Here is a 13,079-nt window from a genome sequence, read left to right as displayed (position 1 = left end):
GCCTTCACCTCTCTGCCAACTTTTAGCCCAAGTAATTACCCAGAAACCTTGGTGCCACTCTCTTGGCTTCAGGTAAAGATTGCACACTTGTATTTTAGGCAATGTTGAACTGTTATTGGGTTCACAATAATAGATTGCTTTTTAGCTCTGAGACAGGCTACTTTCCATCTTAAAATGGGGAGACGTTTGTCTTGGACAATGCTTGCTCTTCTCTTCAATTTTAGATACAGTGTTTATCTGCGTAACTTCTTCTATAGAAAATGTATGCCTGCTTGAAAGAATGGGGAGACGTTTGTCTTGGACAATGCTTGCTCTTCTCTTCAATTTTAGATACAGTGTTTATCTGCGTAACTTCTTCTATAGAAAATGTATGCCTGCGTGAAAGTAAAAAAAGAGTTCTGTCTTGCTTTCGAAAGCAAAATTAGGCACACGCGACCACTTCTTCAATGGTTTTGTTAATGTTACATATTCAGCAATGGCCTTCGAAAGGTTTACTCTCCTTAATGAGAGACATTTAACCACTTCTTCATAAGGTTTACAGTCTTTAAGGGTTTAGCAATGGTCTTTCGCCGCATTTGCTCTTTACACAAGTAAAAGGAATTACCCAATACACGCAAGTGCTACTTTTCCATTGTTCCCATATTTTCAGTTCACTTCTGACTATAAGTGAGTGAATAGGAAACTGGATACTGTTGCCGGCAATGCTGGCGCAAGGAATCCTAATGGCAGGTTTCACTATCCGGCTTCTGTAATCCCTGTACTGCGGGTTGCACACCTTCCACGACTTCTGCACAACTTCTACTGCTTCTAGCTTCACAAGATCCCACACCTTTCCTTGTTGAAGGTGCCTCCGGTCAGCCACTTGTTTAAGAGACCCACAGCTTGACAACAGCTCCTGGCCTTGGTCTCAGACGCATTCTCTGCATGGCAACCATGGCAATCAGGCTCACATGGGGAGAAGCAGCCTTCCTGCATGCCTTCCACTGCACAGCCTTTGCAGTTCAGTGTTTGGAGGAAAAGGACCCTCTCAGAACAAGCAGGTGAAATCTGCTGTATCCACTTTCCGGCATCCCTCTCATTCTCCCACTTCTGCTTGATTTGCCAGCTTTGTGTCTTCTTCTTTCTGTGTTTACTGCTACAGCATGCACTCCAGTCACAGTTCCAGCTCCTTCTAATTGCATGCACCTGAGGGTGCCTTTTATGCCTCACAGGTTCCTTCAGGTGTGGGCTGTTAACCTTAATTACCTGACTACTACTACATCATGCCTCTTTAGTCTTCTTCCTCATCCCAGAACTTATGGGGTTATGGGACTCGTAATCACCAACAACAAAGTTAGTTCTTTTAACTTCTATTTGACAAATAGTCATCAAAAGTGTGGGATTACAGGGAAAGTTAAATAGGGGGGTTTCCCAGTCTTCTTGGTCTGTCCCCCCACCCCCATGTGATACTCCTGCAGTACACCACAACAACGGTCGGGATCAGGAAGCGTCTGCCTTTCCCTGGCCTCATGAGAAGGGTCCCAGAACAGGTTTCTGGGAGGACTCATGACTGATTCATCACAAGGGCTTTGATGTCCTGCTTTCTTGTACAAGGTTTCAACATGACCAGGATCACAATGACACCCTGACATTGTAGAAGGCTGCTGACCACTGCTGGGCCAATACTGCCGCACTGCCATCACTACATACAGGGGACAGATATCTGGCTCTTCCCTCCCTACCCACCCGGTTTGTCGCCATCAACATTCATCCATCCAGGCGTGGTAGAATTAATTACTACTCTGGAGTGTGTTTTGTGGGAGAAATGAAAGATGGTCCTGGCAATGAAAGCCATCATGCTTCAAGGAGTACGATGAGCACATCTCAAATCCATCATGGAGTCCTAAGCTACAATTTGTAATATTCTATATTAAACCTGCCATTAAGTAATTTCTCCCTTATATACAGTCACCACTGGATTTTCTCTTAATTTTCTGCACAATTATTTCACATTCCAGATTAAATAGAGCATCATGCACCCAACACTTCACATAAATTACAACTCTCTATTTTTCATACTAGTTTGTCTGTCCCTGTTCGTCCTTCATTTGTTACCCGCTTTTTCTCCTCCTGCACCCCCTTAATTATTCACTTTCTTCAGATAATAGAGTCTGAAAACCCCTGGCATGGCACAATAAACCACTTTCTGGACAAACCTAGGTGCACAAAGGTTGCTACAGTGGTAATTTGAGGCAATATGAAAGCTTTGTAAAATAACAAAGAAAATAAATGAATATTTTGCCAAAACAAAAATTAAAAATATTGCGCATTTTTCAGGGAATCGCAAAAATGGGTAATCCACATTTCTGCCATGCAGCCAATCTCAACTGTTGTCATTAAAAGGGTTTCCAGATGTACGTACCGCAGAGGTTATCATTTCTCTTGCCTGTGAGTCCGTTTTGGAGCAAATGCACTTCAGTTTCAAAGCCATTCTCTCCAATTTGGGCCAGAAGATCAAGAAAAAGAGCAGGTTGGCAAGTAATCTGTGTTGTTTTCCTAATGCTGTCTTGCTGCATCCAACTGCCACCTGTAAACCAAAGTGGGCATTTGCAGCTCTGCTCCGCTCTCACTTCACAACCACTAGAAAGTGGTTGTGAAGTGGTTGTTTATATGAAGATTATTCCCAGAGGAGCACAGCAGCCACCTACGAGAGGCCTAGCCTCCACAATGCCTCAGGAATCCTCAAAGGTTTATAGATAGGGACAAATGACTGAGCGGGCAGCAGTCTCTGTGCGTTACCCTCAGCAGGGAGCCGGCATACTGAATGCCACCCGAACCTGAAAGTATCTTCAGGTCACCCACTCATCCGTAATATAGAACTGGCTGCTTGAGGGGTGATGGGCCTTTCAATGCTGATCTTAGAATGCACTGGTGATTATGTTGTTGGCTTGCAGCCAGAAAGATTACCTCCTCCCTCCCCAGATCTGTAGGACGGCCCTACTGTGACATATAACAATGTAGAAGCAAAAGGCATGTCTTAGCCTCATGGTAACAGTCATGTAATACACAGAGCTAATTGCACAGAAACACTGAGAGGTGCAGTGAATGCACTCTCAGACAATATATTATCAGAATACCAAACGATTCCCCCCTCTTCCTCATTGTCAGACTTACAACCTAACATAGAATGCATACACAGATGCATAGCAGGCCCCTCTACCCGTTTTTTCTCCAGTGACATTGACCTTTCACAGAGTTTATCCTCCTCGTTTAGAAATCCCAAATTATTATTCTGGAGTTTGCCCAATGGAAAAATGTAAAAGGTAAGATTGGGTCAAAAAGCCACCATCATTTAGCCGGGTGGGCTCAGGCCATCGCGCAGCCAAACAGTAGGAGTTACTAACTACCTTACCTGCTACAACTACACCAATGACACTCAGATCATTTTCAAGACTTCCAACACACCGGTCTCCCCGTAACCAGACCGTGCATTCTTCCTCACAGATATCAACTACTGGATTATGACCAAACCAGCTCCTCCTCAATCCAGGCAAAACCAAAATCCTGATTTGTGTCAAGACAGCTCTTCTTCCCCAGCATACTCTGTGGCCGCCCTGCATAGGTTCCCTTCCCGCAGCATCCATCTCAGTAAAGAACCTCGGATGCACCATCAGTTTGGACCTTATTCACTCTTGCCAGATCAACGCTGTCTCCAGCTCTTGCCGCTATCACCTCCGCATTCTCTGGGGAATCTTCCCCTATCTCTCCTACCCTCACAGAATCTCTGCAATCCTGGCCATCTGGATAACGCCAACTCCCTCTACCTTGATGCCCCTGCCTCACAGCGCAGAAAGCTCCAATGGATCCAAAACTCAGCAGCAAGGCTCCTTGCGGCCCTCGCCCCAAGAGAGCACATATCCCATGCACTCAGGGTCCCCGCTGGCTCCCAATTAGCCGAAGGGCCACTTTCAAATCCATGTGCATCACCTATGCCCACAAGAAAGGCCCTGAATTCCTCCAAAACAAACTCTCCCGCTACCAACCCAACAGACACCTCAGATCGGGGTCTGCACGCCTCCTGGTGATTCCGTATTCAATTCCACAAGACTAGGAGGAACATATTTGTCAGTTCTAGCACCCATAATCTGGAACGCCCTTCCTTTCAATCTCTGCCTCCAAGAGGACCACCTCACCTTCAAGAAGACCCTACAAATGTGGCTCTTCACTCCAGCAACCTGACTCCCCCCACCCCCTGTTCTTTCACTGAGTCGAGTCTCGTGACCAGAGAACACTCACACTCGATGGCTCAACCAGGATGCTACAGCCCGGTCGACCAGCAGGTGATGGGGGAGGTTATCAGGGACAACTCCCATCCTTAGCGTGCCACTCCACCTGTGGGGGGCCCTATCCAGACATTGAAATCAAACGACAGCAAAGGCCAGGTAAAACATTACACCCTAACCCTCAATGTTGTGATTGCATGACAGCAAGGCAACCGTTAAGATATATACACTGCATTCTTTAAAGTTGAATGTCATAGTCCAACCAGTGTACCAACACTATATGAGTACAGACTGCAGCCAGGCATGAACCTAGGTGGATGAGGAATACTTCAAGTGCTTCTAGGTACCTGTGCAAAGTAGCCATCACTTATCGTCAGGTCTTTGTGGATTGCAGAATGCACCCAGGCTCGGATCTAGGTGAATGAAGAACACAGTCAAATTATTGATTCTAGATACCATTGTAAAGTAGCCATCACTTAATTCCAGAACCTTGCAGAATGCAGTCACTATATCACCTCCAGGTGAACTCTGAATGTAGCCATTGCACTGAATTAGTTGTGCATAGAATAGTCCTTTATGGAATCAAAGGTAATTGTCGAATCGCGCTTGGATACTGACTTAGGCAAAATGACTAATGTTAGCAAGGCTTGGAATCTTGAAAAATGTAGAATATGGCCATATATTGACCATAGAAGAATGTTGATGGTAACCTTCACACCGACCTTGGAAGCATGTAGAATTTAATCCTACATGAATGCAAGTTTATTTAGAGTTTAGCTATCATAGTAATTCTGGGTCACTGCTTAGAATGTAGACCATGCATTTAACCTCTTTCTCTCCATGCATAGGCAATCTAGCCAAAGTCACGGCCGCAGACCCGCACGCATCTGCCATCAAACACCATCTGATGACACTTCGCAGAACACCTCTGCTTGCACACATAACATCTATCCAGCTCTCTCTTACCCCATGCCTCGTCTTCAGGCCCTCTCTCTCTCCTAGCCATTCCCTTATTGTGGCTACTATCTATCGGCCACTCAGTCAGATCTCCTCCTTCCTCTCGGGGTGGTTGGACCTCTCCTCTTCCCTCCTGGTCTCGACCACTCAACTCCTCCCTCTTGGAGACTTCAACATCCACCTGGATGCTTCTTGACCTTCCTCTGGGCTCTTTCGTGACCTTTGTGACTCTCTGGCACTCTCCATTCTCCCCTCTGGCCCGACTCACTCTGCAGGGCATACTCTGGATGTTCTGATCTCCTCAGGCCTTCCCCTTTCTATCCCTCTCACCACTCCTCTCTCCTGGAGTGATCAGTTTCTCCTTTCCTCCCAGCTCACCCTCTCTACCCCTCAGGCCAAGCCAACTCCATCACTACCACCCACCTTCTCGGTCATCCGACTCATGAAGCGCATGCCAGTTGAGGTTTTCGCCACCACCTTCTCTCCCCCCTCCCCCTTTGGCTGACTCACACCCTGACACAGATCTTTCCATGCTCTACTCTGCTATATCTGATACTCTCGATGTACTTGCCCCTGTCACGAGGATCCGCCTGAAGCTGAAAACCAAGTGCAACTCCTGGTACGACTCAGACCTCATCACTCTTAAACGCAAGTGCAGGGTGGCTGAGAGGAAATGGCATGTTTCATGTACAACCTCTGACAAACTGGCCTGCTGCCTGCTCCAAAGGCAATACCGGCTCTCTGTTCGCACTAAGAAGAGAGCTCACATCCAAGCCTGCGTCTCTGCGGTATCCAACAACTCAGCTGAACTCTTTAAAATCTGCAAGGGACTGGCCAATCCTGCCGCAGTCTCTACCTCTCCTGTCCCTTCCCAGGCCCTCTGCTTGGCACTGGCTTCTCATTTCATCTCTAAAACTCAGGACATCCTGTCCTCTCTCTCTCCCCCCCCTTCTCCCTCTACTCTCTGCTCTTCCTCTGGGCACTCTTTGGCCACCTTTCCGCCCCCCTTCTCTGCCTTTCCCATGTTCTCCTGAGATGAGGTTTCTAGACAAGTCTGATCTATGAAAGTCTCGTCAAAACAGGTTCTTCCCTGTTCCTCCAAAACCATCAAGGACTACATTGACTCCCTGGCTCCTGCCCTGGCTGATTTCTGCAATCACTCCTTCGGCACTGGAGTCTTCCCCTCCCCCCTGAAGCATTCCCTTGTGCACCCTCTTCTTAAGAAACTCTCTGCCGACCCTTCCTGCCCGACTAACTATCGCCCAATCTCTATCACTCCTTTCCTGGGCAAACTCCTGGAAAACCTGGTCATCTCCCAGCTTGATCTTCACACTGAATCCGTTGGTTGTCTCCATGACCATCAGTCTGGCTTCCGAGCTGCCATAAGCAGGGAAACTGCTCTCCTGAGCATCTGTAAAGACCTGCTCTCCAACCTTGATTCCAATACCCCCTGTGTCCTCATTTTACTTGATCTCTCTTCTGCCTTCAACACAGTTAACCATGCCATCCTGCTTAACCGTCTCTGTGATAACTTGGGGATCACTGGCCAGGCCCTGGCGTGGCTCACCTCTTTTCTCTCTGATTGACCCTCTCAGGTTCAATTCGGGTCATTCCTCTCCTCCATCTCTATCTCTAGCTGTGGTGTTCCCCAGGGGTCTAACCTCTCTCCCTGGCTGTTCAACCAATACCTGGCACTTCTTGCCCACCACATTGCCGTGCTCTGCCCCAACTTCCAGTGCTATGCGGATGACACTCAGCTCATTTTCAGGCTACCCTCAGCCACCTCTTCTCCCTCCCTCTTCTCTATCTGTCCGCCATCCAGGAGTGGTGTGCCGCCAATGATCTCTGCCTTAATGCCAGTAAGACAGAGATTCTCCTCATGGGCACACCCACACCCTCCTTTCCTGTCACTCTCTGGCCGGCCTCTCTTGGCCCTCTCCCTGCTCCCACCTGTGAGGCTAAAAACCTCAGGGTCATCTTTGACTCCACACTCTCCTTCTATCCTCACATCTCCGACGTCTCTAAGAAGTCACACTACCAGTTGCACCTCCTCAGAGGTATTCTTCCTTTCCTCTTCTTCCCCCAGATGCTCACTGTCTCCAGAGCTCTGGTTCTCTCTAGGCTGGACTATTGCAACAGCCTCTTTCTAAATCTTCCTGCTTCTACTCTCTGTCCTCTGCAACTCATCCAGAACCGGACTGCGAGACTTGTGCTTGGCCTCAAGCCCAGGGATCGTATCTCTCCAGGACTGAAATCTCTGCACTGGCTCCCAGTGGCTGCGAGGATTAAGTTCAAAACTCTCTGCATTGTCCACAAGACCTTCTGGGGCCTGGGTCCTCAATACCTTCAATACTCTCTTCCTAAATATCTACCTTCTCGAGCTCTTTGCTCATCCGCCTCCAACTCCCTCAGGGTCAGTCGCTTCTCCAAGCAACGATTTGGTGGTAGATCTCTTTCTTCGGCCGGGGCCTCATTCTGGAACAGCCTCCCTGCCCCCCTGAAACTTGAGGAGTTCCAGAATCACCTCAAAACCTTTCTCTTTGCTTCTGCTTTTTCTCCTCCTCTCCCCTGCTGATTTCCGGGCCGATACTGAAACTGCACTGGTTTAGCATCCACCCTCTGAGCTCGGGATCAGGTCTCCTCCTCCACCAGTCACACTCCTGCACTGCCCTCATGGCAACCCCCGCACTTGGGGACTGTCTTTCTGTATCCCTACAGTCCCACTACCAGCACTTGACACCTAATGCCCACACTTTACCCTTGCACTTGCCACCTGCTGGCCGTACCTTACCATTTTACTATTGTTATGTATTCTATCTTCCCATGTACTGCACTGTCCCCTCCCTTTCCCCCCCTGTGCTTTCCCCTCTCATGCACTTGCGCAATCTGAATGACACCTGGCCTAGTAGGATCTTTGTCTGTCTTCCCTTTGTTCCCCCACCTTGCCTCGCCGCGCCTTGAAACACTTGTGTATAGGTGCATTATAAATGCCATATCATATCATATCATCATATCATATTATATATCATATCTAGACCACTTATCACCACTCATCCACGTGCCAGCTCGGCATGGGTGGCTAGCAGGGTCTTGGCCATCCCCTCATATCTTAAGCACTCGCCAATATGCACACATGCATACTTGCACCTCCTCAAATGTCTTCCCATACCCGGACTCCAGTCCCCCGAGGGCATTCACCCCACAGCGTGCTGTGACCATGCTAATGGTGAAAGGTGCTATACAAATGGCGCACTACTGCTACTACTACCTATTTCCCCTCTAAACTGCTTCACATAGTTAGATAATCCTTTTGATGCAGGCCCATTGAGAACATCTATGGTCCACTTTAAATAGATCCACATGCACCCAAGCTATCACAAAACATTCCTTTCCATTCTACATCACCTGTTGCATTTCATCCATTTTCCCATCCTTTTATCTTTTCCTACTTCTTTTCGTCTGCAGATGAGGATTGTATTCCCCACAATGTGCCTCCCTCCAGACAATCCAGGCACTCTGAGACCAATACGGTAGTGTTTTGGAACAGTCTGAAAATTCTCTAACCTAACATAAACCAAAAGAAACTGTGACAAGGTCACCTGCTGGTAGTCATTGGTTGACAGACTGGCAGCTTCTAATTATACATGATGTCAAGAACATTTAGAATTCCTAAAAAATAAAAACCCTTTTTTGTGGATGTCAAACAGACATCATGGGAATAAAGTAGGCCGTTTCAAATGGGATTCAAAGACAAATAGTTGGATCGCCAACTGGAGCTGCGTGGGGCTTTCAGGTACAAAACCATTCATCAAAGCTCATAACCAAAATATCTAAGCAAAATGGGTCCCTGCAAATGGTCACTGATGAATCTGCACCGTGGAGGCTGCTGCCTTTCCCCAACTGACACGAGTAGTTGCTTTGGTAGTCCAATGGACCCGTCTTCACCCATTTCTTTTTTATAAAGCAATGATGGTAGAGTAGGTTGTAGCAACTAATTTGCACTTTATTTTGAATTCCCCTTTATCCACAGGACTGGTACACCCCCCCGAACCCCCGCATATCTCATTTCGTCTCTAAAAGGAACCACCAGCCGATCTTGAGGACCTAGGCGGTTTCCAGATCCATTTCTAGTTTACCCTCCACGGCAATGATCCGAGAGGGAGCTGTGGTGAAACAAATATGAGACCATAGGAAAGGCAATCATGTATGGATCACTGCCAAGTGGGTCTTCCTCCATCCCATGGCACTGAAGCTACTGTCACCTCGATATTTGATGATTTGAGAAGCCAGGCAAAGCTCTTGGTCTTTTTGGGCCACACCGCCACCTTCGACACACTCAGTCATTTTACCCTCCTGTCCAGACTCGGGGAAGTTGGATTTGGAGGGTGTGGCCCTGAAATGGAATGATTCGTTTTGACTGGCAAAGTCCAGGGGGTTCCTCTACCCACCATCTTTTGCCTAAAAAGCCTTGCCTTTTAGGTCTCAGGTTCCTCAGGGTTCAGCACTTTCACCTTTGTTGTTCAGCATCTATATGACCCCCATTGATTAGGCGGCTGAATGCCATGGGCGTGTCCACGTAATTAAGCTGATGCAACCCAGCTACAATTCCGTTTTATTGTGGTAAGAACAATCATTCTCCCAGGTTTATTCAAGGCATTTTTACCGTTCATAGATGGGTGGCATCAAATCCCCTAAAAATGAACCCTGACAAAACCGAAAATGAGATGGTGGGTCCCAACCGTGTCATTTGAGCATCAAATGTGTACACCTCCCCTGCCTAAAGAATTGGGGTTGTTTTACTGCGGCAGAAATGTCAGCGATAGAAATGATTGCATGAGAAATGTACGTTATACACAAATGTTTGTACATTTCTTATACGGACATCTGTAATAAAACAACCCCAAATCCATACCATCACTAACCCCTGCCCACACCCGCACCCCCGCCCAAACCCCTAACACACCCCCAGCCCTCTATTTACCTTTCTACACGATGCACTGAGTCCCTGCGACACTGCTTCCCTTTCACTTCTGCGACACTGCTTCCCTTTCACTTCTGCGACACTGCTTCCCTTTCACTTCTGCGACACTGCTTCCCTTTCACTTCCGTGTTCGGGAACCGGCGCTGCAAAGTCCTTTTCTTTTTCTTCTTTTGATCAGGTCAGCTGCAGGGGTTTCCCCGCAATCGCGCTCACTATACTGCATAGTATAGTGTTGCGGGGAACACCCCTGCAGCCCCCGCAGCCTTTGTTTTTCTTTTTTTTACCTACCCCACCAAAAGACCTAATATGCATACCACAGTCGAACTTTTGGTAGTTCGAACTTTTTGTGGTATGTATATTAGGTCTTTTGGTGGGGTAGGTAAATTGGATTCGGTCATTTTGGCCGAATCCTGCCTAAACATAGAGGGGACAAGCCTAGGCGTATGGTTAAATGTTGGTAAATCTGGGGACATGGTTACATTCTGATCTCTCGCTGAACTCCAATGTTTCAGTGGCAGTTCAACAAGATTTTTGTTTTCATTTGAAAATGATCAAACGTTTCCTTTCCCTTATTCGCCCATAGCGACCAGTCTGTGATATCACTGGTTTTAGCCCATCTCGATGATGCAAACTGCGCCTTCCTGAGTCCTCCTGGACAGCAAATAAATAGAAAGCCACGTGCTCGGAATACTGCAGCCGCCTGCCGGTGCTTCTACACCAATAGGAGCGTCTTTCTAACGCTGTCCGCTCGCTTCCCTGGTTGCCGATATCATGGTGAGAAGCTTAAGTCTATTTGTATGGTGGATCCGGCATCCACAACTTGGGGCCTCGCTTCCTTTCTGTTTCATTCCTTCCATCAAAGGCTCAGTACCTGTACCTAGTACACAGAGGTGCAGACTGGGGTACTCGCTATTTTGTGAGTGCCGTGAATTTGGGGGATCAATATCCCCACTTCATGAAAACTGATGCATGACTTTCAGGTCTTCAAGAAATCTCTTAAAGCATGTTTCTATAACTTATTCCATCTAGTTGTGCCACACCTCTATGAATTCTCCAGAGCAGGGCGCAGCCTTGGCTACAGAGACATGTTGAGGAGGAAGGATAGCTCAGGGGCAACGTGTTCGTCTTAGAAGCAAGACAAGCCTAGAAACCACTCACTGGTATTAATCGTGTTACAAAAGAACAATACAAAATTAAAATGTATAGAGGAATTTACAAGATCCTTTTACCCGTGTACTTTGGTTTCATCAAAATAAATTAGTATGTGATTTAATTTACTTCGTGGTGGTAAAACAGATAGGTATATGAAGGGGTGGGTGGGGTAGGGACGTGCAGTGCTGGTATGGGGGAATCCCCATTAGGAGAGAAAATAAATAAATTAAATGTTAGCTTATTTCATAGAAGCATAACGCCAGCCGCCGAGTGGTGTCTAGGACGCAGCATTCTTCTCATCATTTTAGCAGTAACGCCCCCAAGAGCACTCCCGAGAGCACTAGGGACGGGTCCCGCTCACACTCCAAATCATTGAATTTTGCTGCCCTCTAGAGGAGAAGAGCATGTTATCCCAGGGGCAATTCCGAATTAAAGGCAGGTATGATCATGTGTTATCCCTAAGGTAGGAGGGGTTTGCAACATTCGGCTCTGTAGAGGTTTTGGACTACAAGTCCCATGAGCCCTCACCATTGACTAATCTAGCTGGGGCAAATAGGAAATGTAGTGCAAAACAACTGGAGAGTCAAAGGATGCATACATCTGTCCCATGGTATTCCCTGTGTAGCAGTGACCCCCTTTAAGAGCAGACAGATCTCAGTCCCCAAGAGAGGAAACTGTCCTCACGTTTGCGCTTTTTGTAACTTTCATACATTCCCTTTTTAATCATCAAAAATGAATCTGTAGCCAGAGCTTGATTATTGAATCCTTGATCTGTCCTAACGCTGAAGATTTCCCTCTAGGATCCAGCCAGACTTGGGAACACTGAAAGACTACTGCACTGTTGTGCACAAAGGGTAAATGTAAGTATTGTCAAACTGATAATATACTGTGATTGTACACACTAGAAAGAATACCAGATTTGTAAAACCAGGAATGGAGCAGCATAGTGTGGACAGCATGGGGTTGACAAAATCAGAGTGTTGTGATAAATTAAAATCTGGGATTATCTTGGGATGCCCAACCTCAAACTATGCTGAGAATTGTCAAACTAAGATTATAATAAGAATGTTGAAACGAGGACAGACTAGAATTAGGGAAACTGGCAATACACTTGGATTGATAGTGTTTGTGTTTACTGTGTCAATCTGGGAGTTTTAGCATGATCGACAACATGGAATTATACTGGGACTGTCAAAATGGGAATATACTGGAGTTGGATGAACTGGGAACATACTAGGATGTTCAGTGTAGGATTGCACGGAATTTATGCAAATTGGGAATTTACATAATTAAACTAGGAGTGTACTTTAGCGCTTTGGCGTAGAGCGCTATATAAAACTTAATAAATTCAAATACATACATTACTTTGAATGCCAAACTGTGAATATATATTAAAAGTTTAAAAAGTGAATATACAGAAGTTGCCAAATACTGGGATATATCATGGCTTTGTAAACTGGGATTATAGTAGAGCTTTCAGAAGCTTGAATCTGGGACTAATTTAAAGGCAGGCATACATATAGCTGACTGTTACCATTTACTGAATGACAGCCTGACACATCAATGATATTTGCATCGTGAAGCATGCTCCAGCTCACTCAATGGTGCCATGTCTGCTTCATTTTGTCAATTATTACGTTTTGGCTAATGGATAACAGACTCCTTTTATGAGTGGTTCATTAATACCTCATTTAGTATTTTTCCAGTACTGTGATTTGCTGAAAGAT

This window comes from Ambystoma mexicanum, chromosome 11 (assembly GCF_040938575.1).
Source record: "Ambystoma mexicanum isolate Mex_15411 chromosome 11, UKY_AmexF1_1, whole genome shotgun sequence".
Classification (NCBI taxonomy): Eukaryota; Metazoa; Chordata; class Amphibia; order Caudata; family Ambystomatidae; genus Ambystoma; species Ambystoma mexicanum.
The sequence above is the reverse complement of the archived record's forward strand: the minus strand, read 5'-3'. Positions refer to the sequence as shown.